Source organism: Gymnoscopelus braueri (genome assembly GCF_963280865.1).
Source record: "Gymnoscopelus braueri genome assembly, chromosome: 5".
Taxonomy (NCBI): Eukaryota; Metazoa; Chordata; class Actinopteri; order Myctophiformes; family Myctophidae; genus Gymnoscopelus; species Gymnoscopelus braueri.
Genome location: NC_137606.1, coordinates 28,088,443 through 28,114,545, shown reverse-complemented (window position 1 = coordinate 28,114,545; position 26,103 = coordinate 28,088,443). Strand labels below are relative to the sequence as shown.

General features: G+C 39.8%; 1 protein-coding gene across 1 annotated transcript in view; it reads left to right on the top strand.

Annotated features, from left to right (window-relative positions):
- lrfn1 (leucine rich repeat and fibronectin type III domain containing 1) overlaps positions 1–26,103 on the top strand; it is a 158,986-nt gene that overhangs the window by 99,036 nt on the left and 33,847 nt on the right. Inside the window, exon 3 of the mRNA XM_080429619.1 lies at positions 21,689–21,814. The gene's annotated coding sequence lies outside the window, so the exon portion shown is untranslated. The remainder of the gene's footprint in view (positions 1–21,688; positions 21,815–26,103) is intronic.

The following is a 26,103-nucleotide window of genomic DNA, read 5'->3' as shown; positions in this document are numbered from 1 at the left end:
TTGGGGCACAGACGAACGCATGCGCAGTTTGATCTCCCAAGACACCAAGACCCCAAGACGGACCGACAGAGGTTACTAGAATTATATGTAAGATGGAACATGGTTCATGCTGAAGTCCAGTGCATGACTGTGTGTGTGTGTGTGTGTGTGTGTGTGTGTGTGTGTGTGTGTGTGTGTGTGTGTGTGTGTGTGTGTGTGTGTGTGTGTGTGTGTGTGTGTGTGTGTGTGTGTGTGTGTGTGTGTGTGGGGGGGGGGGGGGGGTGTGGGGGGGGGGTGTGTGTGTGTGTGTGTGTGTGTGCGTGTGCGTGTCCATGTCTGAAAACTGTGGTTTAGTTGTTCATTGTATAACTAAAATGTTCTTTTCATATATTGAAGTTTACTTAATTTACATTTATTTATCTAGCAATAAAAAATGTATCTTACTTCAAAAATCTAAGTTGATTAGAAAATGTTTTATATTTTTGACAAAATATTGGTCAAAACATCAGTAATCTGTGTTGTAGGTCCGATATTGCAGTCGGCATCGGAACGCAAAAATCTGTCATTGGCCAGGCTCTAAGAGATCTCTGGTGACAGATATAGTGGGACATCTCTGGCGGGGTGAAGACAATGATTTCCAGATTAACAGCACCGCCCTGCATTGTGACATCCCCGATGCTATCGTAAAGGATTCAGGAAGCAATTTGCAGCTGTAGAAACGCATGCCAATCATTTGATGAATCAAATAAGTACTTATAGTACTATAAACATTGACATGACAGGGAAGAACAGACGTCATGTTCTCTCTTTGTTTGTAATAAGCCTATACTCATTGTACAACCAAACAAGAGGCACCATACATTATTCAGGTGTCCTCTGATGGCTGCCCATTTACAGTATAGGTTGCTTTAGTCTGACTGGACACATTCTTTTGCTTTATTCCTTGGTGATCTTGCTACTTTAACATGTAAGAAAAATACATGTGACCTCTGAGTAGGCCCCTGCCTTCACTCTGATATTTAATTTATTCATTACCCTCCGTCTATATCGGGTGTGCTCTACAAAGCTCCTAATAGAAATGGAATACAAAAAAAGGAACATGAAGGCAGAAGAAATATTGAGGAATGTTACGGCTGTATGTTAATAACACAGTGAAGTCCTGTGGCCTTTTGTTCACCACTTTGAAAGCACAATTTGAGGGTGAGAGTGTAATAATAGAATGCAGCGCTCTCGGATAATAATGGCATTTGTTTTATTGTTCCCCATGAAGGCCATCTTCTGCAGAAGGCGTTGCAGGCTCTCCTCACTGCTGTACTTTCGCCCATGCTGATGTGAGACGCTAATGAGTGCTAATGGAAGATGGCTGAAAAACCTACTCTGAGATGCTTTTTTGAGCTTACAATTCACACCTCCTTCTCTCGCCATCTAATGAAGGTTCCGTCACATCCATGCCATTTTGCATGAAAAGGTTTCAAGGAGGCAGATCGTAGGCTTATAAAGTGTAATCCTTAACCACATGAACGCTAATGTCTCGATTCTGGGCATACCATAATAAAAGAACATTCGTCGAAAATAGCCGATCTACAAACTCGCAATGTCTCGTGCCACGTTGCAATTTGTTGTGAGCTTGTAGATCAGCTATTTTCGCTATTTGACATACAACTAAGTAGGCTAATAGGGTTGAAGTAGCTTAGGATGCAACGTCAGAACATCTCAAGCTGAATTCTTTAAAGGTCATCCTCCATCTTCTATCCATATGGAGATACCACAGGACCCCAGAGAGGTGTCAGATATCATAACTCATCCTGTGCATGAAGATGCATATTTTACACGCATACTTTAGGCTTAAGTAGTCTGCTCATATGGGCTGCTGTCTAGAGAAGCATTTTTAATCTGTTTTATCCATTTAATGGGGTATGCAGTCATCAGTGAACTTTGAGATGCAAATTGAGTCCTCTCGCTTTCGACAGAGCAGTTGCACTAAGACACAGATCAATAGTTCTTCTAATCACTTGGCCACTGTGACTCAATCTGACTGCTTGAACTCTGAAACCACCAGAAAACAAGGTGAGAAGTGGCCAAGATGTTTGTCACAAATATCTCTCTACGAATTGATGTATACAAATAACTGACAAATCACTGACAGTAAAATGATTGATTCTGTCTAAAGTCATGTATTTGAAAACTGAAGGATTTTCTTCTAAAACTCATTGAGCAGGATTTCACCCGTCAGTCGCCATTAGTAACGCGCCACAGCTCACTTGCAAATATGCATGTCATCCTGCAGTAGACTGCTTACGGAGCAGAACCAGGTTTTAGCATCTGGATGACATACTGATTAATTCTCACCGTGCGCGTGTTCCCCTGTGTCCTCTCCTTTTGGCAAATAAATTGGAGTGAGCTGACCTTTCATCAGATATGCATGGCAAGCTAGAGGTTTTAGGCTAGAGGAACCAGACATGTTAACTTCAAATTAATCAAATTAATTCCATTACTGCAAGCGACACGTGCTGGATGCTTCACTGCACCACCACCATCTGTTGCTCAAAATCCCACCTACAGTATGGTTGATTTCCCCCAGTGGACAGCACTGACCTCCGACCTCTGTCAGCTAGATAGCCCTGTAATGACGCTGTGAGCTTCCAACATCCTACCATAACACAACATCTGAAGGTGTATTATTTGTGTGTAACAAGCTTTAATGTGTGAGAAGTTGAAGACATGAGCGGTACCTTGCTGAACATCATAGGTGGACCTTGATGTGCATCTTTCAGGGAGGCATCATAAATAAAGCAGGGTAGATGCTCATTAAAAATGTAGATATAAACAACAAAGACCACTCTGTGAAAATTCACTCACGAAACCTGTGTCGAAAAATAGAGCTATTAATGGAAATATAATTGTCTCTTTCTCAAGGTCAGCAAAGATTTTAAACAAGACGATCAAAAAGATGATTGCTGATTTGAACTAAAATCATAATAATCATTCCCACACTGCAAAATCCTTAATGTTATTTTTTATTTTTTATTTTTAACTCTTTCACTGCCAAGAGTATTTTCATAAAGTACTCCCCCAGTGCCAGCAATTTGCGTTTATTTTTATTTTTTAATTTTGTAATTTTTCATTCAAATAAATTATCTGATTGGGGTTTTAAACCCATATTACAGTTCTACCAGTAGAGAGCAACAAATCGACACATTGATGACCTCGCTGGCTCACTCGCCCCCTCCCAAACAGGCTCACGTCATATCCGGTCATAACCGGATGTTGACATTTTCGACAATCGTTGATCGGGCTAAATTATGTGATACACGACTACGATGACTGATCGTCACCCAGACCAAAGAGAGTAGACGTGGACCTCTCCGTTCGTTTTTTATACCGTGTGAAAAACCGTGACTTTCCCTATTCTGGCTGAAAATGACAGCGGGAAAAAAATGAGAACCGGAAACGGAATCTGCGTCATGAAACCGGAACCCAATGAGTCTGAAGGAGTCGGGAAGCGAAAGTGATCATGAAAAATAAACAGAATAGCGCGACTACAGTCAAAAGTAAAAACTCGGGATTTCTCGTGCTGGCAGGGAGGGTACTCGGGAAAAACTCGGGATATCTTGGGGCGTGGCACTGAGAGAGTTAATGCCAAGTCAGATAATATGTTAATTGGTCAATCATACGGATCACTGCAGCTCAACAGTCAATGTGACAAGTGGTCAGGAGATTTAAAGGTCTTTATACAACAGGAGCGTGACAAATTAACAGTCCGAAAATGTGTTGAATATTTAGCATCAAACTATTCCGTTTAGTTGCAGTGAAATATGTACCTTGTTTTGGAAAAAAATAAATGGTGCTTTATTTCCACGTATGCCATCATACTCAAAGTAGTTATTTGTATTCATAAATCAATCAGCAACAACAGGTTAAGCTGTGGTATCACTAGACCAGGGATGGGCAACTTTGATGGAGAGGGCCACTATATTTCCACACTCACTCCAGAGGGCAACATTGCATATACTGTTTCTTTTAGATGATTTTAGAAGGGGGGCGCGGTTCTGCTGCTGACCCAGTGTCTCATCTGTCTGTCTCGTCTGCTGTTATTTTATGTATTTTATGTCGTCTTAAGTAATCGCACCCCAATTATCTTTGTGGCAAAATGAAGTTTAACGTCGGCATGATACTGTGCCTGGCTGTGTGCCTTCTGGACCTCAACGGAAATAAGTCTCAGGACTTTCTTGTGTAATCCTCGAACTGCGTGACCATGTGGTTTTGGCTTTTCAAATAAATCAAATCAAATAAAAAAAAAGGTCTGCATGATACTGTGCCTGGCTGTGTGCCTTCTCAGTTGTTTAATCACTGAAGTATGGAGTCTACACGGAAAAGTCGGCGTCCTCGCCTATACTCGCGATCAGCTGTTATCGCTCAGGCACCCAGACAAACCAGAGGGAATGCCAAGAAAGCATGGGATGGTTTAAATGTGATGATGGGCAGGGAAACGAAGCAAAAGCGTACCCCCCTGTCGCACCCCTCTCCTTCTTTTGCTAATGATCTAAATATATTTTTCAGCCGTTTTGATAAGAATGACTTCAGGGCTGAGCGTGATAGTGTGTGTATGTCCATTCCGGAGTATGTCCCTATCACACTCAGTGAAAATGAAATTGTAGCTAGCCTTTCCTGTATTAAGCCCAACTCTGCCCCTGGGCCAGACGGCCTTAGAGGTAGAGTGTTGAAAGAAAATGTTCATGAACTTAAAGGTACTGTGTTGATGCTATTCCAGTATTTGCTTGACTCTCTAACAATGCCCAATTTATGGAAAATGTCTTGTATTGTGCCACGTCTCCCCAAGAAGCCTGGAGCCAATGAACTAAAAGACTTCAGGCCCATTGCTCTTACTTCCATTTTGGGAAAATGTTTTGAAAGAGTTATAAGCAGACAAATCACATCGATGGTTTCTTACAGCTTAGATCATCTCCAATTTGCTTATAATAGTCAGAGAGGAACTGATGATGCTACTATCAGTCTGTTTAACACCCTGTCAAAGCATCTCCAAGTCCCCTCCCACTTTGCCAGGGTCTTTTTTATTGATTTTACCTCTTGCTTTCAACAGCATGCAGATACACACCCTTCTGCAGAGACTCATTGACATAGGAGTAAATGGAGGTATTATCCATCTTGTCAGAGACTTCCTCTCTGACCGTCAGCAACAGGTCCGTGTCACCGTGTGAATGATACTCTGTCCGACATCACTGTGCTTAACACCGGTGCTCCGCAGGGGACTATCCCCCTTACTTTTCTCCTTATATACAGATTAATTCCAGTTAGACCAGGATATATTTCATTTGTTCAAATATGCGGATGATATGGCCCTGGTTGCCTTACTGAAGAATGGGGACACAGCGGGGGGAGGAAGCATACAGAGTACGTGCCCTGTGACATAAATAGCCGATGAACAAGCTCACAACGTGCCGTATCGCAACACATTGTGAGCATGTTGAGTTAGCTATTTTCTTATTCTTTTCACCTCCTGTATCATTATACCCAAATAGGGACACCATTGAAAGTGGTTAAATTACTAATGTTCCTTCCTCGCACTTGATTGTGCTAATATTTTTCGATCCCAATGTTCCATTTCACGCCACATGCCATGCTGCTGCTCTCAAGTGATTCACACCAGACCTCGGCACTGGCTTTCTTTTCTGTTAGTGTGGGCAGGCCATTATCATCTCTAGCCTACTTCTAACATGTTGTTTCCCAAAGGACTGATTTGAAATCCCATATGTTTTTCATTTGCAATCACCAATCACCAATCCCATATGTTTTTCTGTTACAATTGCAAACATGACCCGCTTGAATTACTTCAGTCTATATTAGTAGCTTAATGACTAGTATTAAAATTCTATCGTCTTTTTTATGTCAATGTATTTGTATTTAAGTTCATGAAGTATAACGTTCGAGATAAAAGATGTTACTTTTCAGGATTCCAATTCAAAAATAAAGGGAAAAAAAGCAGGATTCCAATAAAAAAATGGCAGATCTACAAGCTCAAAACGCGTTTTGAGCTTGTAGATCGGCTATTTTTGGGTAGGTAGGTACTTTATTCATCCCGAGGGGAAATTAAGGTGTTACAGTAACTCTCATAGAGACCAGGACCGACAGTAGTTAGTTAGTTAGTTAGTTTCATTTATTGTCCACGTGTGGAAATTTGTCTTCGGTCTCAACAACAGTAAAAAAAAAAACAGTCATTAAACGAAACCCGTATTTCAGATTTTTCATATTACATCCTGATTGCCTAAAAATGGCTTCCAAAGTTTGCAGGAGTGCTCCGTTTTGAACAAAATGCCTCAAATCATGCAATTTCCCTGACATTTTGCACGCACATTCCCACTATGCCGAGGAAGAAATGCCACTTAAATTTTTTCGAATCAGCCTCATGGTGGCGCTGTAACAGGCCGATTCGTGTTTTTACCTATAACTGCGCCGATCTGTGTAAAACTTTGTATGCACACTCCCTAGAGGCCAAGGAAAAACCTTTGCCCTGCATTTTTCACATCTGCCTTTTATAGCGCCACCAAGAGGCCGACTTATGTAAAACAATTTTTTTTATATTACTCCTTCCCATTTTATACAAATTTCACGCAAATCGGTACACATGATCTAGTCATGTGATCAAGACGGATCTGTTTTATTTTACATATTCCATCCTGATTGGCTAAGATTAACATCTAAACTTTGCAGTAGTGGCTTGTTTTGAACAAAATGCCACAAATCATGAACGCAGCGTCTGATTGCGGTGAAACTTTCCACGCACATTCACACAATGTTGAGGAACAAATGCCACCCTTTTAACATTGGCCTGTTATAGCGCCACCAGCAGGTCAAATTTAGCAAAACACATTTTTTGAACAAAATGTCTCAAATCATGAATGCAGTGTCCGATTGCCGTGCACGGCCTAGGAAGAAATGGCACCCTTTTCACATTGGCCTATTATAGCGCCACCAGGAGGCCAAAATAACCTACCTGACCTGGCGGAGACCTGTGCTCCGAGGAGCACTTTTTCTAGTTCAGGCTTAAGTGGTTAAGGAGAGGAGGTTTTGTAGCTTGGTTCCAGACCCTAGACCCCACCCACTCTCTGAGTGGAGCTTCAGGCTGATAATCAGGCTAGAGGTGATTTTGTGCTCATTGAAATGATTTAGAAGCTGAATGAAATTGATCTGAAATGTGGGTTCATAATAAATGTCAGTAGCTGAGGGAAACCTACTCTTTCTATAAAACAATGGCTGTTGATTAAGACAATGAAAATGCCATATTGATGTGAAACAGCTTGAACTACAGTTAGTTTTAATTAGAGTACATTTGGCCCGTATGAAAATACAGCATATTATACTGTAGCTATGTCACAATGTCACAACCTCGCAGCATGAAAGGCTTATAGTTCAATTGCTATTCAAGAGAGGTCTCTGAAGGTCGGCAGAGAGTAATTGACATTTCCTGAAGTCCCTCTTGCATATTGTTCAGTGAAACACCCAGCATTATTCAAAGAGGCTCTACTGTCCCTCATGGAGTTGACTTGTTTCACCTTGCACCAATCCAAATCCATAATAGATGTCTAGCATGGCTTTGCATGCAGAAGTACACATGTTTACAGCTGTCAAGTATTACAGCAGGACTAAGGGAGTCCTGAAATTGCGCCAATCCTCTTGCATTGGATGTATCTCAAAGACCATGGTGTAGCGTTATATCTCCCTTGTATATCAATAATGCATGCAGAGATACTGTAGTAAGTGTGCCTGAGTGCATATAGGATCAAGAACAGGGAGACTTTGTGTAGTTTCAGACATAAGAGGTCGGCTGTTGTTTTATCCCATGATATTTATTGTGTTACTCAGTAAAATAAATGCTCAGTGTTGTTGAGTTAGCTGTAAAAGGGTGCGAGTGAATCACTTTATTCATTCCAAAGATTTGAACAGCATTCATTTTTAATGCATTCATTACAAGTGGTATCTGACAACTTAGCTATGGCACTTGATTTTGTCTAAATATTTCAGAGTATTAAATATAATGTATAATTTCTGGTGACAATGTTATGATATTTGTCCCTCCAATGTTATTACTCTATGAAAAAGTACACATATACGGTTCATATTTATTTAACATCTCCCTAATACTGTTTTTGCAACGGTGCAACAACACAAAATACAGTGTAAATTCAGTGTATGTGTAAAAATAGACCTGCAATCTTACTGTGTAGGCACAAAGTGTACAGAGGAGGGGTATTGAATATTATATAGCCTATTGTATATAATACAATAATTTTAGTACCTTACCTAAGTGCTGCTGTGCAATGTTGCACAGTGCACAGAGCAGATTGTTTGTTGGAATAGCTTATGGCAAAGTGACCATGCCAGGATAGCTTGTCACATCTGCCTCACACACTTGGTCCAACTTGTTTGTTTACAGTCTAAACAAACAATTTGGACCAAGTGTGTCTAAACTACAGACAGACGGACGGACGGACGGACGGACGGACGGACGGACGGACGGACGGGCGGGCGGGCGGGCGGGCGGGCGGGCGGGCAGGCAGGCAGACCATTTGTGCTTGCATTGTGTTATGCTCACGTAGGTAACTAGAAGAAGGACTATGCCATCATCAATACATGTCATTGTATCATACATAAATAGACAATTTCTCCATGAATGGATTTATTCTTAGATGTCACATACATTATGTTTAAATGTTCTCCTTAAACTGAAGGGGAAATAGAACAGTCACACAAAAAAATCCCATATTGTCTTTGGCATAAATATTTTTGCATTGTTCTCTTTTTAGTCATTGCAAATACATAAATAAACCAACAGAATACTTGGAAAAGGGTCAGCAGTAATGTCAAGTATACCATGAGTCATAGGCTAAACAACAGACAAAAACATTTACTGCATTTTATCGTGTCCTTCACTTAATAGTTTCCCACAGGATAATACAAAACAATGGTATAAGTAATGGTATAAGTAAAGACAATGGGATAGTTCCACTGTAAATACGTGTTACTGAAGATCCAATGTCTAAACTCATTAGAGTGACATGATTGTTGTTTTAGAGTGGAAAAATGTGCTGTCCACCAATTGTGACAAAGATGTAAAAAGAAAAAAAGAAAAGAAAAAAAACCTGACGTGACGCATCAAGTGAAATGGAACACAAAAATACTAAAAATGGCAGGAATTTCTCCCTCATTTAAACTCTGGTGCACTTGAAAGCAGCCTTCAACTCATTGTACGATCTATACACTACACAAGGCACCAAGTTGTCATGGGTATTTCACTTTCAAGTGCATATTTTCCAAATGTGATTAATAGCTGTGTTTAGGGGCTGCTCGGCCGCTTTTTAAGTTAAGTTTTTTATGCCAGGTTCCATGTCTTTTTTTGGACAGCCACTACTGACAGCCAAATCCGTACTCGTGATTTATTCTTACAGAATCACTAAACCCTGTGTCTCATAAAGAACAGTGTATGTGCACATGGACAAATTGTCCTGTCATAATGGTTCAAAATGAAATGTAAGGTTAGGTGAAAAACATCTCAAAGACAAATGACACAAGAAGACCAATGACTTAAGCTTTGTGACTCCGTACAGACGGCAGTGTGCAAGGGGAGCGAGCAGACCGGGCGGAAATCCATCCACTTAAAGGGGAAGAACACTTTGGTAGAGGTTTGGGTTGTGTAGTTACCTTGCCATGATGGAACTCCAAAGATGGGCAAGAAATAAAAAATAGTTTCTCCATTGATTAGAAATCGATAATTCAAACTATGCTCCTCATTGACTTACATTGTATGGTGAAACAGCTCTCAAAGTCAATCGTTATTAGCCTGCAAACAAAGCTTATTTTGTCAATATAGAACATCACACAACCCAGTACTGTTTGTTTTTTAAATAAAAATGTCAACTTCCCGTCGATTGTACAATTTGAAGTTGTGGATCCAGATCCACGGATCCAGTCCGGGGTTTCTTCCTAATAACAATAGCAAAATGTACTGGAAGTTGACATTTTTATTTTAAAAACAGTACGGGATTGTGTGATGTTCATACTATACTGTCATAATCAGCTTTTTTGCATTCATTGACAGGCTAAAAGAGTGAATTTGAGAGCTGTTTCACCGTACAATGTAAGTCAACGAGGAGCATATTTTGAATTATCAATTTCTAATCAATGCAGCAATAGTTTTTGATTTCTCGCCCACCTTTTCTCGCCCACGAGTTTAATCATGGCAAAGTAACTACACAACCCAAACCTCTACCAAAGTGTTAGTGTACTGTGGTGGAAAAATATACTTAAGCATTTTTTTTTTTTTTTTTTTTAAACGGCTATTTTCTAAATATAAAACAGGGCTTATGTGGTTATTGTATTAATAATCTAGATGTGTAAAGTAACTAGTAACTAAAGCTGTCAAATATTTGCCTCTGAGATGTAGTGGAGTAGAAGTATAATGTATTTAAAAATGGAAATACTCAAGTAAAGTAAAAGTACTTCAATATTGTACTTATATATAGTTCTTGAGTAAATGACATGTTCTTAGTTGTGGGATCGCTAAAGCGATCACACTAATGTTATTGCCACTATTTATTATTATTCCCACCGTTTTTTGGCGGCTAACTAGTCCTTCATACTTTTAGCTACAAACTCCGTTCCAACTCTTCAACGTTCGGCCTACTTAGGACATGTCGGCTACCATTTGAATTTTTGAAATAATTTGTACTTTTAGAGATATTTCACTTTTTACTGCAAAAAAAATCCCATTCATTTCAATGGGGAAATTCATACTTTTAGCTACAAACTCCGTTCCAACTCTATAACGTTCAGCATACTTAGGACATATTGGCTACCATTTGAATTTTTGGGCGGTGAAACCGCCCCTATAAGTGAGATTTGGAAAAATGTACATTTTCCTGCGCTGTGATCTGGGCACAGGAAATTTGTAGAATTATCCTGCGCTGTGATTGGCCAATCACAGTCTATTCAGGACTGTGATTGGCCAGTGTCACATGACACATGTGCATAGCCCTATATAAGAAGCCATAACTTGAAAAAAACCAAAATTTGTTTTTTTTTCAAAAAAAACCAAAATTTGGTTTTTTTCAAGTTATGGTTTCGTCCATCATAAAGAGTGTTTCAATAAATGTATTTATCTTTTGTACATGATTGGTTGACTCCATTCAGTATTGTGATTAGCTAGCAAGACACCGCCCACTTCACACAGGGTGTGATTTTTTAAATAATTTGTACTTTTAGAGATATTTCACTTTTTACTGCTAAAAAATCCCATTCATTTCAATGGGGAAATGCCATTTAGCTACAATGGAGCCTAGCAACTTCTTATTAGACTATAGCAACACCATATTAAAGCCTAGCAACCACCTATTATACCCTAGCAACAGCCTATTAGACCTTAGCAACCACCATTTTACCCTAGCAACCACCTTTTGTACCCTAGCAACCGCATATTAGACCATATAAACTGCATATCAGACCTTAGCAACCCCCTATTAGACCCTAGCAACCACTTATTAGACCCTAGCAACCACAGTTTTACCTTAGCAGCCGCCTATTAGACCCTAGCAACCGCCTATTAGACCCTAGCAACCACCTATTAGACCCTAGCAATCACTGTTTTACCCTAAAAAACTACAAACCTTTCAAACCTTTAACACTTTTAAAACCTTTAGAACCATAGACTTTTAAAACCTTTAGAACATTTAAAACCTTAAACCTTTCAAACCTTTAGAACCTTTCAAACCTTTAGAACCTTTCAAACCTTTCAAACCTTTAGAACCTTTCAAACCTTTCAAACCTTTAACACTGCTAACACTATCAATACTCAATACCAGCAACATTCTTAGCGATCCCACACTGTTTCTTCAGGAACAGTACTTTCTAGTTAATAGTTACTATCCACAGCCTGGCTCCACCCCCTGAATCGCTAGCCTCGCATTCAGGGTCTCTGGTGACGCTGTCGAAGGCGGGCTTTTCTCGGTTGAAAATCTGTACGACGAATCGGGATCGGGATAATCCAGTATGAACCAATCGCCAAAGAGTCCAACTTTGGCCACGCCCCCATCTCAGAAAACGGTTGCACTGAGAGGGCTTTCAGACTGAATAATGGAGTGAAACAAAATGTAAATTCAGGCTGAGTGTCAGGCTAATCCACCACTGCATAAGAAGACCAATGACACAACAACTTAAGCTTGTGACTCCGTTCAGACGCCAGCATAAGGGGTGCGAGCAAGCAGATGGGTGGAAATCAAATTGTCTTTCCACTTAAAAATTTGATCCCTGCATGCTTGCTGTGGCATATTGGAAATGATCAGATGTGAGCTCATCTCTCTCCTGTTCAGTCTGTTCATCCTTCCTCTTGTTTTGATAGACTAACCCTGTCACCGTAGACTGGAAGAAATTCGAAAAATGGAGCCTCGATTACGGAAACCATAAATAATGCAGAGCTGTGACAGAAAGTTAATGTTTTCTTGGGGATGGGAAATGAGGATCTTTTTTTTAAACCTAGTTTGTTTTAAGTTGGTGACTGTGTTTTTACATTGTTCCTGGCACCACCGCCACAGCCTGTCAAAGTGACAGCTCTGGCAGAGCAAAGGCACAATTGTGACATTATTTACAGATGGTGAGCCAGGAAGGAAAAATATCTCACTTCATCAGTCAGTAGTGGGATTCATCAATAGTCTCAGCCCTGGTTACAGTTGTCACATTCAATGGGCAAATGGGGCTCATGCCTAGAGGGGAGTAAGATAGGAATACGGTGTGTTGTTTAAAATAAAAAGGATTTGTGTGTCTGTGTGTCTGTGTGTCTGTGTGTCTGTGTGTCTGTGTGTCTGTGTATCTGTGCCTGGGGGGAGGGGAGCGAAGGGGCTCAAAATAGCATGTCCTTGGAGATACTAAAAGTCGTGCTTTTCACACTCACTCTGTGGGCTGGGACTCCTCTGGAATTCCTCTCCATTGATCCCTGTAAAGGGATTACACAGAGAAGGTGTCAATACCCTTTTGCGGTATTCAATTATTCAATTAATTGAACAAAATTTCAACAAGCCAAAGGCGTCTCCATTACCTTCACAATCTTGCCCGCTGCTTAAAGGCGTTTATGTAACATGATATGCTAATACTTGTCATACTAAGCCCTTGTAATCTCCATGCATGAATTGTAAATACAGGGCCATTTCCCTCCCCACAGATATATGGTACAGAACGATTTGAATTTTAATTCCATGCCAGAAGTTAATCTCATAATGTACTCACCAGTGCCAACATGTTATTGTTGTTTTTTTGTTTTTTTCACGTCGCCATAGACCTTGTTAAAATCCTTAAGATTGAGCTGTGCACTGTTTGTAAACATCGCGGACATCTCACTGCTTCTACCAGTGAAGACCACGTGTCAAACGAGGCATCCATGTTGTAGTTAGAACGGTTTACGTTAAACAGTGATATGCGAGGAGAAAAAACTACAAGGAGAAAATGGAGTTTCAGTTTCGTCATTAGAACGAGGGCCGACGGGATCGGCAAAACCGGATCCCAAATAATTCCGTTTCCGGTGGTGCTACCGGAAACGGAAGTAGATCAAAAATTTCCGAAAGTGCACTTTTGGTGAAATCAACGCGAACCGGCGGTTCGCGTAGATCTACGCTATTGGCACGTGGCGGCTTTAAATAGGTTTGCGTAGATCTACGCGATTGGCACTCAATGTGTTAAAGGCCCAATCCACATTTTGTAACACATCAATTAGAGTTATATATGTGATATATACTTAAAGAGTTTGATTTATAGATGGATAATATGTTTATGATGCTGCCCCATCATAAATCAAAATATAGGTCTGTTTTACGCCAATGTTTACAAATATTACCAACTTAAGCAAACCTATTACAGCCACAAATACAGCAAATATATTTTAAAAGTGATTTATCTGTTGTCTGTAGTTATTTGTTAGTCCTTCCATCAAGAGCTGAGTCAATCATCAAGTTCTCAGCGAGTTCAATGGCAATCTGCCCTTTAGATTTTGATATATCTTGTGTGCAAGTGAAAATTTTGACCTAATGGTGGTACTAGCGGAGAGGCCATGAGGTCAAAGAATTGTTTATATATGTTGTTTGGGACCAAACTGGTGGACCAACCGACCAACCAACCATCCCTAGATAGTGGTACAGGGCTAAAAAGTAATATGTATATTTTTTGTTATCACACCAGAAGCGACATGAATACACTAAACGAAAAAGTGCTGTGATTTTTTTCACATCAAAGTATTAATTTGGTGATGCCTCATTCATACAGGTGAATGATTTAATTTGTTATGCACTCATAACATGAACAGCAGTTTAAATTAATGTGAATTCATCGCATTAAACAAACGCTCCCGGTGTGTGCAGACCTTTATTGTTTAGGTTTGTATCACTTATTAGGCCTTTAAAAAAACCACATCAACTTTTATGTTCTCAGTGATTTGTTAGATACAGAGTATAGCACTGAATAATGACATAGTGAGGATAAGCAAATACTATCATAACTATGACTGAATGATTCAAAAATGAAGTTGCAGTATAAAGTATGATTTATGCATTTACCTTCTCCCCTGCCATAAATACATTTTGCAGGAGATAGAGGCTGCACACCATATGCGGATATGGAGGAGTCAGCGAACCATATAATCACTTAGTTAGAGGAGATTTGCTTCCTCAGGTGAAAGCTCAATGATGCAAGTGAGGTAGTTGTAAAACCATCATTTATATCAGAACTGCACGTCTTTTTTATAGGTGAACAAAATAGTAAAATGTGTCAGAATCATTAACACAATTATATAACAGCCAATGCTTGTGAAATGAGACGCATGCGGGTAACACCATTACAGTGTTCTAACTAAATTATTAATAACAAAAATGGCATCTGTGTTTGTATGACTCTCTTAACTGATGTGATTTCATCAGATATTCCGAGGTATTTTGCTGCAAGTTGCTCCACCCAGGTGATTCAATCACCTTTTCTCATTAACTCATCTGTGCATGAAGAAGAGAATCATATTAATAAATCTAAATTCACGCTGCTCCTCATCATGATCTGTTTTGCATTTATGGCACATTTCGCTGAGTTAGTGAAATGTGTCATGAATATTAAGCCATGCAATGCTAGATTCCCCCCCCCCCCCTTTTCTATCTTTTTAGTTCATGTGGGAGAAACGTGTCTGTTCACTGTCCATGATGTAGCTTGATAAAACGGGATTATCAGTTGGGTGAACAATAGGATTTCATCACTGAGACGTGAATTATCATGATTAATAAAGGCGTAATTCCTGATGTCTAACTACGTACACTACACGCTCTGTTGGTGGTAAAGATAGATTTCACCATGAATCTCCCAGAGGCCTGACAGGTTTTTTTTAAATGACGCACAAATGACGCCCACACAGAGGCCTTTTATGCTATTGATCTGGCATGAACATCTCCCAGAAACCTCGACATACTGTAGGACCATGCAGTCTGGTGATGGTGCCAGAACCTCTAACCCAATTTGCCCTAAAGATTTACAGAACTGCCTGTGAAAGATTACACACATATAATCTTTAGGAGCACATTATAGAAGAATTTTATGGGAATTATGGAAATGTGAAATATAATCCTCGAAAGCAATTAGTTCTAACATGAAAAAAATAATAGCATGATTTCTATTTAATATGGTGGGAGTATTTATCAGCAGAATATTGAGTTTTTGAATGGGAGAGTTTCCCAGAGTATAGCTTACAGTAAAACGGAGTAAGAGAAAATCACTACATACTTGTAAATTTGCCAAGTCTGGAGGTCAGAATGTGTCTCTTGAGGGAATTCACTAAAGCCTTATTTGAAATATAAAATAGAGACTCTAAAGGAGGATCCAACTCACTACACACTAAAATACATAATACTGTACTAAGGTTGTACTAATTACATGTTCTATACATCATATTATTACATTATAGGAACATCGTTACCCTTTTCAGAGGCTGATACCTTGATCTCATTAGCGGGTCATTGACATGTTGGATTTAAAAATGTATTAGTTGTCAGTTACTTTGGATTAATACCCACCTAGACGGTTTGATCCTTGGTAATATTTGACCTTCTAGGAGAGGCTTAAAAGATTTGGGCTGAAATATCTGTAAAACATGTCCCAATCCTTTCCTGAAGGCTTAAATGAAATCAGAGCCACTCTAACAGATTATGGCGTACCCCTGTATATGACCTCATGTCTGGTGAAGTCTGACCAACAACCAGTGGGGAAATTACTTTCAAAATGTAATAACATAGCCTATTACTCATTACTTTAAATTAAAAGTAATAAGTTACTTTACAATATTGCTTTTTGTGGCAAGAAATGTGTTACTTTTGGGTTACTTTCACAAAACACCCACAAATGACACTTGTACTGCATGTTAAAGCGATAAATTGTGGCCGTAAAAAAACGAACTGTTGTCATTTTCAGAGCCATTCATCTGAAGAGAGCTGTGCCTGTGACATCACTTTAGCCATCAATGTTTAGGAGCTCTACTTTGACTATCCATGTAGCTCTCTAGGATGTTTAAATGGTAAATGGACTGCATATGTGTGTCTTTCTACTCTTTCCAACCCTTAAAAGTGTTTTACGATGTACGTAGTATTTCACCTACTGTATTCCCACACACACACATTCTCACACCGATGACGGGGGAAACTATGCAAGGCACCAACCTGTTCATGAGGAGCAGTTAGGGTTTAAGTTTCTTGCTCAAGGTTAATTCAATACAGGAGTATCCAGGGATCGAACTGGGGACCTTACCTCCTGAGGTAAGGTCTCTATCTCTATTATATCTGGTGCCAAAGCCCTAGATATAATAATATTAAAATGCATATAGAATAGAATAGAATAATATGAAATGGAAGAGGGTGAATGGAATAGAGAAGAATTCCACAATAAACGTGTTATTGTTATGAAATTGTCATGATGAAGCATAAGCAACCACTCTCACTCTGCAATGGAAGCCTCCATCAACGCACAGTATATATTTGGAAAAATATTATAAAAGTCTAGATCGCGACTGGTTGGCAAAATGCGATGTCATTAATGTTGGAAGCCTTTAAACAAATACATATAAGCAATTCTGAAAGTAATGTCATTTGACATACAGTAGTAACTGTAATAATATTTCACAATTTGTAAAAGTAATGTGCCATATTACTTTGTTATTAATGAAAATATTACTACTTTCATTAGTAACCAATTGTATATTAGTATTACTTAAGTATTAGTATTAGTATTACTGAATGCGTTATTATAATAAGGCCAGTTCACACCAATGCAACATGCAGCTACTTGCAACTACTCGCAACCATTATCCCCAATGGCAGTTGCAAGGAGTTGCATTGGTGTGACATTAAAACGCCTTAAAACTGTTTTGTTTGCAAGGAGTTCTGACTAGTTGCATTGGTGTGGTTTGGCCTGTTACAGTACCAGGCTTAATTGGCACTAAGAATGGGTGTGCATGATCCTATCCTAATCCTGTTGCCTCAGGTCCTGTCGTAACCCTGCCCCCCAACACCACATTCATCACTATTGATCGCTTAGCAGGGAGGCCGTTCATCTTTGACTTGACCTCTAATGCCAAAGGTTTGTAGAAGCTAATAAAAAGGCAAATGAGTCAATCAAACTGCTACTACAAGCAATTTTCTTTGAAACCACCTCCTTTAATTCCAAGTAGAGAGCTCAGTTAAGTCAGGGTCCTGCCAGTGGGTTATTGGCATTCATTAATCGTTGATGGTGTTTTAGATTAGTGCAAACTGCTCAAGCCAAAATGGCTATTTGTCCTAACCAATCACTGCAGTTTAGTGGTTGTTTACAGCCCTAACTAGACTCCTCTTTTGGATAACATCGAGCATGGGGAATAATAAGGCTTTATTGTGTTATTAGGAAATGATATAGGTATATTTCAAGTGTTTCTACACAAGGTTTATTGTTGTGACATCTTTTCAATATGATGATGTATTCAGGGCATGGCTGTTCGAGGCTTCCCTATTTGTTAGATGCAATTAAAGTTTTTATGGAGGGAACGTTGTTACTGAAAATCCATGAATACATATTATGATTGATATGCTGTTGTATGCTACAATGTTTTGTGCGTGAACATAAATCATACTTCCAAATTTCACAAGCTCTAAATGAATTAAGAGCCTAAAGAAATGGAGATATTCTGCTATGTTTTGTCATTGATATGCTGAGGATGAATTTGACTTCAAAGTAGTGACAGCTATCAGGCCATGCTACACCTCACCACGGCCGCACTATTTCTAGATCAAATGGCATGCTGAGTCAGTGTGACTTTCTCAGTGTCCTTTCAAGAGCTCTAGCAGGGTAGTGCTTGTCTTCATTTCAAGCTCTGTCATCAGGCACAGTTTAGTAAAAGCAGGCCTCCTGCTGAAATATGACATTTCTCACCAAGAAAGACCTTTACTTCAGTCAGGCAATTCAAAAATAATTAAAGTCTGTGATTAATATGCAATGAGCTTCCCACTTGGCCACAGTGGAATCGATTTCCTATTTTACGGCCTATTAAATGCAATGGATCGCCCTATTTTATCTGATGGCAAAGCACAGAGGTTGTCATTCTGCCATCAATAGCTGGATGCCATAGCTCAGAGAATAGAGACTATGTGCAGTGTGAAGACATTCAGTAAAATCTATAATTGATTCGGACTCCAAGGCATGTTTTTGTCTCCTTAGATGAGGTCAGCATGATCTGATGTAATGAGATGCCTGAGGGATTTTGCAGCAGTTTCTGTTTCTTCTTCGGGTAAGAACTGATATCTCAGAGGATGAAAATCTGCAACGCTTACAGCATTTCATTTTGCCATGGCAGAAAACGGGCAATATGTTATGATCTAGGGAGTTTGCTTTAGTTATGAGAAGAGTTCAGTACAGTGGAAGGCACTTTTAACCTGAAATGAATCATCGTTATACATTGACCAAATTACAGTCTGTGTTGTCGCTTTGAAAAGAGCCCATTTAGCGTTTTATGCATTATAAAGCTTCTATACACCAAACTGAGTGTTTTTTTTTAATATCATTTGTCTAACCTGATTGGCCGACCTGGCCTCATGGCATTCATTTCAGTTCTCCCATGGGAAAGGCAGACAGGACATAACTGGTTTGAAGAGAAAAAAAGAGAAGCCACAGTCTCCCCTGTTATCACAGCAGCCCTCTCTAAGTATCCTGGCTTGCAACGCAGGAGAGTAACTGTCCCCCTAACAAGCGCCTCGGTCGCACACAGATATGAACAAATCACACGGATGCATAATGACTTGACAGAATGTGTCCTTTGGCCAAAGTAGCCAAGCATTGAAGAATTATTGATCTTTTCACTTCATGTAAGGAGCTGGGGGGAGGGGGGAGTTGGAGGAGGATAGGGAAGTGGGGCCTAGAGTATTTGATGTTCGTAGTGAAGGAAAGCTATATTGGAGATGAAGCGAGACAGGTGTGTCCTGAGCTGACTTATCACACTGCACCAGGTGAAGAGGTGATCACTGCATACCCAGAGATAAAACTGAAGTCCGTTGTATAGCTATTTTGGACAGCCGAAGGACATCTTGTTTGGAAACAAAAGCCTCCTGGGGGTTACTGATGTCACATATTACACAGGGATGTCAGATCATGTCACACATTACACGGTGCCTGGGCTGTTAGAATGAGGTATAGGACCACTCTTAAAGGAGAATTTTGGACTAAGGTTTTCTTACATTTTCTATGATGTTATGATATCTTAGGATGAATGGTACAGTAGAAAATTTTCATAACTCCATCCCGGGTCCGCCACAGCTTAAAACGTGCGCGGATAGGCCTTGCGCTAGATCCCATATTTTAATAGCTTTTTTTCAATTTTTTTGTTGTGAGATCTGACGTTCATAGTGACAGAACACTATGAAACCCAAAAGAAACAGAAGTCTCGCTAGACGAGATTGAAATCTCGAGATTTCAATCTCGTCTAGCGAGACTTCTGTTTCTTTTTTTTTCTTTTTTTTTTTTACAGTGTTCTGTCACTATGAACGTCAGATCTCACAAAAAAAATAAAAATAAAAAGCTATTAAAATATGGGATCTAGCGCAAGGCCTATCTGCGCACGTTTTAAGCTGTGGCGGACCCGGGATGGAGTTATGACATTTTTCTACTGTAGGCCTACCATTCATCCTAAGATATCATAACATCATAGAAAAGGTAAGAAAACCTTAGTCCAAAATTCTCCTTTAATAAGCATCAATATGCAGCGTATCAGTCTTCTGACTATTCACCTAGTATGTTTTTTTTTTTACATTGAAATGTGCTTTACATAATATGTATAGCACATTTCAACAACAAGGTGTATATTATACACCTTGTTGTTGAAATGTGCTATACAAATAAACTTGCCTTGCTTAGTAATAACAACATTCTTAATGTAAGTTGTTTTTCTCCCTCTCTCTCCTAAAATCTAGCTATGACTCTATATTGGAATTAATTGTGGAGGATTTGAATGACGTATCTATCACAAAGGAAAACCCTATATCATAAATACTTAGCTGAATGGATGAATAACTGAAGGTGACAACCCCGTAGCTTGTCTCTGAATACAAATAGGACTGGCAGAATGTAAGTGGAGAATTGTGTTTTCATGCATGAAGGCTCTGCATAGGCAAATCAGAGCCATATGGTAATCTTTCTAGGATTGCATATGTTACCTTTCTGCCAGCAGAGCTGTGACATGTAATGTGACTGGTTTAGAATCTTAGGGGACAAATCACTTCATGACCTTTGCAAACCCGAGAAGGTAGAAGACAAGTAAAAATAGGCTCCTGCATGAGTTTAAATGACCAAACATTTTTTACAACATTTGTCCACATTAGAACTGCACACAGACAGGCATGTTAACATTAAAGGTCCTTACACACCGGGGCGATTTTTTCGTGCGAATAATACGCTTTTTTTTAAAAACCTTATAAAGTCAATGCAAGCGTACATGGCGCGAAAAAGTGGAAAAGCTTGTATGTGCGATGTCCGATTTTCGATGTCCGATTTTCCATATTCCATCCTGATTGGCTAAGATTGGCTTCCAAAGTTTGCAGGATTGGTTCCTTTTGAACAAAAATCATGAACGCAGCATGCGATTTCCGTGAAATTTTCCACATAGTTTCCCTCTTGGCCCAGGAAGAAATGCCACTTAAAAACTTTCAAATCAGCCTCATGGTGGCACTATAACAGGCCGATTCATGTTTTTACCTATAACTGCACTGATCTGCGTGAAACTTTACACGCACACTCCCTAGAGGCCAAGGAAAAACCTTTGCCCTGGATTTTACACATATGCCTTTTAGATTTTTTTTTAAATTATTATTATTTTTTTAAACGGCTTTGCTCCTTTAGTTTATATTTCTTTCAAAAGGCTTAGTTTTGGTTGAGTTTTTATTAGTTTCAGTGTTCACTTCAGTTCCGAAAAAATTAAACTTGACACGATGCAACGCGTTGTGAATTTGTAGATCTGCTATTTCTGAGATTTTTGACCACTGTTGACAAAAAATTAAATTAACGACATTTTCTCGATGAATTTCTGTTAGTTTTAGTAAGTTTTGTAAACTTTCAGTTAAGTCAACTGACATATTTTTCCTAACCACAATAACCCTGGTTGTGTCCCCAGGTCTCTAGGTGGTGCTTTTCCTCTGATGCCAGACACTGGAAGTCTCCCTCCTGCCAGAGCTTGGGCTGCCAGCTGAAACAGGATGCTGATGTGAAATAAGCCATGGAGACTGGGGCTTGATATCTGGTGAGTGTGAACCCTCCTCCCTACCCTTGTTTTAGTGTGCTGTGGAACCCTCCCTCCCTCCCCTTGTTTTAGTGTGCTGTGGAACCCTCCTCCCTCCCCTTGTTTTAGTGTGCTGTGGAACCCTCCTCCCTCCCCTTGTTTTAGTGTGCTGTGGAACCCTCCTCCCTCCCCTTGTTTTAGTGTGCTGTGGAACCCTCCCTCCCCGTTTTCTGAGCCACTGCAGACTGACTCCCTGGCCCTCTGTAAGCAGGGCGCCTGACAAAGGAGATGTGGTGTTTTGGAGGCAGAAGATGCTACAGTGGTTCTCAACCTCAGGGCCCCCTTGGAAATCTTGAAAGCGTTTGCGGCCCACCCATCTCACCACTTAACACGGCAGCCAATGGGTGGGCCAGACACGGTCATTTTCAGAGCCTGTTTTTTAACTAATCTTTTTTTAAAGCTTTTAAATATATACTGTATATGTTTTAACCCATTCAATCTGAGAACGCAACTACAAATGTCTTCTAAATCCTAACAGTTTTCTGAAAACCGTATGTTGCTATAATATCTCAAACCTTTTCATGTCAAGGACCACCCAAAATGATATGTATTTGGTCGCGGACCCCCATCTCAAAATATTTTGTTCCAGGGACCCCCAGAAGTCCCTGGAAATGTTTTCATGATTTATTTATTTTTTGCAGATCTACAAGCTCATAGCGCAGCACTCGGGCCACACTATGAGCTTGGATATCTGCTATTTTTTTTATAGCCAAAGTACAAAATAATGTCTGTAGCTAAAATCTAAAATGACACAGATGCGTTGCCGGATTGAATGGGTCAAATAATAATGTTAATTTCAATTATTTGGGGGCCCACTTGTAATACCCTCACGGCCCACCAGTGGGCCCACAGGTTGAGAAACACTGCGGTGTTACACAGCTGAGCAATTATGAAAAGACAGCGCAAGGAAATTACAGGTGCAGAGAGGTTATATTACAGCCTGAATATGACCAAGGACATAGGGATACAATAGCAGGGAATGGATTTAACATTCAAATGTCCAACAAATAAGATCATTAACTATACAAGACTATTAATAATATGAGGCTAATTAACGTCTGCTGCATGAAAGGCCAGAGTTTAATGATCTGTGCTGTGTCTCAAGAGAGTAGTCAGTCATTTCCAGGACTTGTGTTGTAAAGTATGTACTACAGCTATACCGTATATCCCCCTTAACATCTGCCTGTTGTTGCTACAGCCTGAAAATGTCACCGCAAGTGATGATGCAGCATTGTGTTTGGAAAAGGGTCGTCCGAGGGCCGTCCCCCTTGGGTTTTGGTTTGGGGCTTTGGTTTACTCTACACACCTCTGACCCTCTGCGGTTAGGAGGATCCCTGGGGTTTCTGCGGTCAGGGCGATCACACAACACTTGAAGCAGGAATATGATGTCCACTTGTTCTCCTTTGGTTCATTTGACATAGCGGGGTTGTTCCTAATTTGCCAGCTAGCGTTGCTGACTTCAACATGCCTTTGTCCAAGGCGCTCGGGTGGCTCAGGGGTAAAGTACCGGTCCACCATCGTGGAGTCTAGGGGTTTGAATCCATTCCGGGGCTTCCGGCTTGCTGAGCGTCTGCACAAACCCAATTGGCCATCTTCAGGGGGAGGGAAACTGGGCGGGGAGGGCAATCTTTGTCGCTGCGCTAGCGAATCATATGGGCTGTGGTGGTGCCTGTCCGCAGGGGGCTGTTTAACAGGAGGAGCAGACGGCAGCGCTACGCCTATAGCGGTGGGGGCATCCCGCTGGCAGGTGAGCCAGTAGGGTACAATAGCAGTGGCAAATCACAGAAGAGACAAAAAAGGGATAGAAAAAATGTTTTGCTACACAAAAGAATAAAATGGGGAAAAACATGCCCTCCAATACATAACTCCACAACAGTCCTACATCCTGCAGAATTTAGTGCAACATCATGGGACATCCTGATCTAAATGCGTCATAGAAAATAATTCTCACATTTTAATTAGTCCTTTCAAAGAAATTGCCCTCATCTGTCAAATAAAAACACAATTTATGTTGTGAAAGTGGAGCAATTGCAGCCCATTTGTATTCTTCAGACATCTTTGCCCATCTGTTCTTCTGAGTGCAGTTTATACTAAGTTATCAAGTATGCAGGTGCTAACAAGATGTATAGCACAGGCTTCTCCAGCGTTTCGTTTCATAAATCTGTGCATACAGTAGATCTGTGTTTGCAGTATTCCATGAGCATGTGGTAAATACACAGCACAACAGCCTCTGTGTTAATTGAACTAGCGTGTAAAAATGTGCTTAATCTGGAATCAGAGCAAAGGCAAAACGAGGACATGTTATTAAACAGTCAAATTCTAGGTGTTAATTTGACCCTGATAGTGTACAAATGTAACCAAATGGACCCAGCTAATAGGATTTTACTGTGTGTACCAGAACTATTAAGAATACCATTGACTGTAGGAATAAACTCAGCGCCACTACACATCCTGTACTCCTCTCTTATATTCTGTCATCTACATCCATTTTCAAAGAAATTTGACTCTCCTTCAGTGTTTTCTGGAATACTAAGTATTCAAAGGCATCAAAATGCAGGGTGGAAGTTTCTCTGAAATGGTTTGTGGGGTTTTTAGATTTTTCCAACTTGCTGAGACAGTATCTCTGCAAGCAATCTTTGGTATTGACACTTTAATCATACACAAAGAGCATATAGCTGTCCATGCGTCTTGGTACCCAATCTATGATGAAAACCAAAAGGGCCCCTGCTTTTTCAGTCGAGGCCCCTTTACTTTAACGATATTATTTCGACTCATTTCATTCCTTTAAACCTCTTTAAGAAATTCTACCTTGCATAAACTTGCTTTAACTTTTACAATTGTGTTTGTATTGTATTACTTTTAATTATTTGGATTATTTTACTTCTTTACTTTCCTTACTTAATCCTTAACTTTTGAACCAGATCAAAATAGTGAGACAGGCAGGCAGGCAGGCAGGCAGGCAGGCAGGCAGGCCAGGCAGGCAGGCGGAATGGGACAAAAACAAAACCAACTTTTTTGGCGGAGGTAAATACAGTATGTACTGTATTAACTGATATTGAATTCTGCTAAATTTAATATTAATGTATTAATTAATATTATTATTATCTACTTACTGTTGACATACACAAGTCGTCTATATTCAGGTACACAAAATACAAAAAGGTACAACTTATTTGCCTAATATAAACATCCTCAATGACATTTTATTTAAAGGTAGGGTAAATGATATTTTTTGGTTAAAACAAAACGTTTTCACTTGTTTAATCTGTATCCTGACTGACTTCTCTATCCTGTTTGGTTAAAATTGGTATCCTGACCTGAAAATGCATTTTCTGTTTAATAAAGAGCTGGAGAGACATGGAGACTACTGTTACTGAACAAACACACTATAGCAATGAGCAGTATCAGAATATAGAGCTATTTAACACTTATTTTGACCAAAGAAAATCACTTACCCTACCTTTAATGTAATTGATGAATTTACATAAAGTGTAACTGATACAGGAATAAGCAACCTAGATTGATCTACTATATGATGCCAACTGCCGGGATCTGTTTCTTCATTAGCTATAAAATGGTACATTTACTTTGTGGTTACTTACGGTTGAATGTCTGAACTTTATAGTCAAATTAGTTGTAGTGCTTTTAGCTCTTAACAATAAAAAGTATTCTCATCCCGAGACAACGATCCTGCACAGTAAAATCCAAAGTGTCTCAAAGTGGACATACAATAAGGTCCATTTTTACACTTTCAGAGATAAATTAACACTCTGGATTTTGCAATGTAGCAGGTGAACCGATGTTAATGAAAGAGCTAATTAATGTTACTCAATTTCACTCTGGAAGTGAAGGAATTTATCTTTACGGGTCCACTTTGAATTGAAACTGACTCGTAAATGTACATTTTCAGGGTGAAATTGACTAAAAGATTTGACAGTGTACAGGAAGGAGGTGCTCTCACAGACAAACTGTTCAGTCTCTCCCATTCCATTCTCTGCTCTTGCTCTACATCGTTTTATTACTTGGCACAAAACTTTAGGGTGGAACAAACTCATTTGGTTTTGTTTGTCGCTATGGGAGACAATAAAAAATCTGTGATTTTAGACAGAGCTGTCTCAGGGCACAGGGATAACACATTTGTAACGGTTCCCCTTCAGCGATTCCCCACCTCCTGTACACCACATGCAGTGGTGGAAGAGTAACTAAGTTCTTATTTACTTGAGTACTGGAAGTACATTTCTTGAGTATCT